Here is a 5,301-nt window from a genome sequence, read left to right on the forward strand (position 1 = left end):
TAACTAGTACCCTCAGAGCTCCCAGGGACTAAACCACCAACCAAGGAGTATACATGGTTGGACTGATTGCTCCGGCAGCATGTATATAGTAGATGACGGCCAAGTTGGTCATCAATAGGAGGTTGGTCATCAATTTTGACAAAATACAACACCACTTCATGTTAAAATTATTGGAGAGATCAGGAATTCAAGACCCATACCTAATCATAATAAGAGCAATATACAGCAAACCAATAGCCAACATCAAACTTAATGGAGAGAAACTTGAAACAATCCCACTAAATCAGGGATAAGACAAGGGATAAGGCTGCCCACTTTCCCCCTATCTAGTCAATATAGTACTCAAAGTTTTAACCAAAGCAATTAGGCAACAAAAGGAGATCAAAGGGATATAAATTAGAAAGAAGGAAGTCAAGACATCACTATTTGTGGAGGATATGGTAGTATGTATAAGCAACATGAAAAATTTCACCAGAGAATTCCTACAGCTGATTAAAAAAAACTTCAGCAAAGTGGCTATATATAAAATTAACTCAAACAAATCAGTAGACTTCATGTATTCAAAGGATAAACACACTGAGAAAGAAATTAGGGAAACAACACCCTTTACAATAGCCATAAAGAATACAAAATCACTTGGTGTGACTCTAATCAAGCAAGTGAGATATCTGTATGAAAAAACCTTCAAGTCTCTGAAGAAAGAAGTTGAAGAAGACTTCAGAAGATCAAAAGATCTCCCATGCCCATGGATTAGCAGGATTAACATAGTAAAAATGGCCATCCTACTAAAAGCATCCTACAAATTCAATGCAATTCCCATCAAAATTCCAGCTCAATTCTTCACAGACATAGAAAGAGCAATTCTCAAATTCATCTGGAGTAACAAAAGACCCAGGATAGCAAAAACTATTCTCAACAACAAAAGAACTTCTGGGGGAATCATCGTTCCTGACCTCAAGCTGTACTACAGAGAAATAGTGGTAAAACAAACAAACAAAAAACTGCATGGTATTGGTACAGGCATGTAAATAAATGGAATAGAATTAAAAACCCAGAAATAAAACCACACACCTATGGTCACTTGATCTTTGACAAAGAATCTAAAACCACCCAGTGGGAAAAAGACAGCATTTTCAACAAATGGTGCTGGTTCAACTGGCAGTCAGCATGTAGAAGAATTCAAATTGATCCATTCTTATCTCCTGTACAAAGCTCAAATCCAAGTGCATCAAGAACCTCCACATAAAACCAGAAATCCTCTTCTATTAGAAAAGTAGGAAAGAGCCTTGAATACATCAGCAAAAGGGAAAATTTCTTGAACCAAACACCAATGGCTCTAAGTTTAACTATTGACAAATGGGACCTTATAAAATTGAAAAGTTTCTGTAAATCAAAGGACACTGTCAATAAGACAAAACGACAACCCACAGATTGGGAAAAAATCTTTACCAATCCTATATCCAATAGAGGGATAATATTCAAAATATACAAAGAACTCAAAAAGTTAGACTCCAGAGAACCAAATAACCCTATTAAAAATGGGGTACAAAGCTAAACAAAGAATTCTCATTTGAGGAATCTCAAATGGCTGTGAACAACATCCTTCGTCATCAGGGAAATGCAAATCAAAATGACCCTGATATTCCACCTCAGAAAAGTCAGAATGGCTAAGTTCAAAAACTCAGGTGACAGCAGATGTTGGCAAGGATGTAGAGAAAGTGGAACACTCCTCCATTCTTGGTGGGATTGATTGCAAGCTGGTACAACCACTCTAAAAATCAGTCAGGCAGTTTCTCAGAAAATTGGACAGAGTATTACCTGAGGACCCAGCTATACCACTCCCTGGCAACATTTAAAAGATTCTCCAACATATAATAAGGACACATGCTCCACTATGTTCATAGAAGCCTTATTTATAATAGCCAGAAACTGGGAACAACCCAGATGTCCCTCAACAGAGGAATGGATAAAGAAAATGTGGTACATTTGCACAATGGAGTACTACTCAGACATCAAAAACAGTGACTTCATGTGGTAAGGCAGGAGTGGGTAAGTGGGTGGAGGAGCACCCTCATAGAGGCAAAGGGGAGGAGGAGAGGGGGAATGGGATGAGGGGTTTGTGGAGGCATAACCTGTATGCTACAAGTATTTGCCACTACAGGCAAAGTGGTTTAAACTTTACTCCCACCATTCAAGAAGCAGAGACAGGTGAATCACTGTGAGTTTGAAGCCAGCCTGGTCTACATAGTGAGTTTCAGGAAAGCCATGGCTATGTAGAGTGACCCTTTCTCAAAATAATTAAATATTAAAAATAATAAAAGCATTGAGGCTAGATTGCACCAATCATTAGGTACATGTGGCACCCTCCTCCCCCAAAAAAGAGCACTTGAAAGTTGTGAGTACCTTGTGGCATTCTTTAAAGGTTCTATAGTAAAACAAATCCATATTAACCACAGCCCTATTGTACAATGTAATATAAAACCAAAACCTATTCCTTAGACAAAAACCATTTCTAAGTTTGTGTTAGAAACACAACTGCTTGTTTTTGTCCCACTTACATGGGTTCATAATTGCATAGGACTTAAGACTATGATGTGACCTGAAGTAAATGGCTTCTAAACACCCATCTACATTAAAGTCATATTTTGAACACTGTTTTAAAATGTAATTCCACAATATCTTTTTATTTTCTATTCATTCATTCATTCATTTATTCATTGATTCATTATTCTTTGGCAATTTTGTGTATCTTCATCACTTTCTACCCAAATACTTTTTTGGATTTTTTTTATTAGATATTTTCTTTATTTACACTTCAAATGTTATCCCCTTTCTTGGTTTCCCCTCCAAAAAGCCCCTATCCCCTCCCCCTCCCCCTGCTCACCAACTCATCCCCTTCTGGTCCTTTTCCTGGCATTCCCCTACCATGGGGTATAGAGCCTTCACAGGATCAAGGGCTTCTCTTCCCATTGATGACCAACAAGGTCATCCTCGGCTACATATGCAGCTGGAGCTATGAGTCCCTCCATATGTACTCTTTGATTGGTGGTTTAGTCCCTGGGAGTTATGGGGATTCTGGTTGGTTCATATTGTTGTTCCTCCTATGGGACTGCAAACCCTTCAGCTCCTTGGGTCCTTTCTCTAGCTCCTTCATTGGGGACCCTGCTCTTAGTCCAATGGTTGGCATCTACCTCTGTATTTGTCAGGCACTGGCAAAGCCTCTTAGGAGACAGCCATATAGGCTCCTGTCAGCAAGCATTTCTTGGCATCCACAATAGTGTTTGTGTTTGGTAACTGTATATGGGATGGATCCCCAGGTGGAGCAGTTTCTGGATGACCTTTCCTTCAGTCTCTGCTCCACATTTTGTTTCCATATTTCTTCCTGTGACTATTTTGTTCTCCCTTCTAAGAAGCACTAAAGCATCAACATTTTGGTCTTCCTTCTTCTTAGGCTTCCATATGGTCTGTGAATTGACTCTTGGGCATTCTGAACTTTTGGGCTAATATTCACTCATCAGTGAGTGCATATTATGTGTATTCTTTTGTGTCTGGGTTACCTCACGCAGGATGATATTTTCTTGTTTCATCCATTTGCCTGCAAATTTCATGAAGTCACCGTTTTTAATATTGAGTAGTATTTCATTGCATAAATGTACCACATTTTCTGTATCCATTCCTCTATTGAGGGACATCTGGGTTGTTTCCAGTTTTTAGCTGCTATGGACATTGTAACATGTTATGCCATGTTTAGTTGATACCCCTAAGAAGCCAACTCTGCCTTTTTTAAGGGAAATGAAATAAGAGTGAATCTGGGGGAAGCAGGTGAAAGGAGGAACTGGGAGGAATAAAGGGAGGACAATCTGTGGTCGGGATGTAATATATGAGAGAAGAATAAAAATAAAATAAAATGGAAATTTAAAATAATTCGCTTAAGAAAGAAAAGGTTTCAGGTTGGGCATGGTGGTACAGGCCTTTAAACCCAACACTCAGAAGGCAAAGGCAGGTTGATTTCTGTATGTTTGAGGCTAGCTGGGTCTACATAGTAAGTTCTAGGCCAGCCAGAGATATGTCTCAGGAAAACAACAACAACAAAAGAAGCAATGGGTTTCCATCAGCTTTTTCATACATCTTCAGTTTTGGTTAACCTATTTCCCTTCCCTTCCTCCTCCATCTCTCTGTTTCTAGCCCTTTTTAAATCTTTAACCCCAGCATTCCTTTCCCTACCTTCATATCACATTTTACATGATATTTTTTGACTAAATATAGCAATGGAACTATCCTAGAAAAGGGTATTCTATCAACATCCATGAACATGGAAATAGCCTTTGTAAGACACTGGAAAGATACATACAGAGACTATCTAGGGACATCCTAACCCTTTATTGGTTTTATGTTTTATGTTTTATGTGTGCATCAGATGCTGAAGTTTAGGTCACAAATTACTTGGTAGCTTGCCTCTAATGTTCCAGGATACTGATACTTTCCTAAATTTTCATAAAGATTTTCTTTTTTTTGTTTTTGGTTAGTGTGATAAGATCTGTGATGGTTACTTTTAATTGATAACATGAAACAAACTAGAATCACCTGAGAATACAATCTCAATGAAAGAATACTTATAGTAGATTGGCCTGTGAGCACACTTGTAAAAGATATATATATTTTTTAATTCAATGAGATGGGTAGTCATAGGCAACTATTTGCACCATTCTTTAGGCAGATGGTCCTAAACTATATATAGTGGAGAAAGAAAGCAACACACAGGCAAGCGAGTGGCCATGGATGCATTTGTTTCTCTCTGCTCTTAACTGTGAGTATGATGTGACTGGCTGTTTTAAGTTCCCACAGCCTTGCCATCTCTACCACCAATGACTGTGATCTTGAACTGTGAATTAAATGGCCATTGCACAAAATTTACTCTTATTTTCCAGGGTATTTTCTAACAGTAACTGACATAAAACTAGGACATAGTCTCATTATGTACACCAGACTGGCATTGAAGTTATGATCCTCCCACTTCAGCCCAGAATTCTGCAACATCTGCCATCTGCTACACAGATATTTGTATACATGTGTTCTCAGTGGTACTATGGAAAAATTAAACAATGAATTCTTCAGATTAAAAATAAATGACAAAAATGATGCATGATAGGTATTTCCAAAGGTGAAGAGGTGCCAGGGCTGTGGGCAGTAAAGGTAGTCTCCTTGTTTCCAACAAGATTCTCTGTTCTTACCTAAACAAAGTAAGAGTTTAATCTAATCTCTCTCTCTCTCTCTCTCTCTCTCTCTCTCTCTCTCTCTCTC

The sequence above is a fragment of the Mastomys coucha genome, chromosome X, assembly GCF_008632895.1.
Source record: "Mastomys coucha isolate ucsf_1 chromosome X, UCSF_Mcou_1, whole genome shotgun sequence".
NCBI classification, from domain to species: Eukaryota; Metazoa; Chordata; class Mammalia; order Rodentia; family Muridae; genus Mastomys; species Mastomys coucha.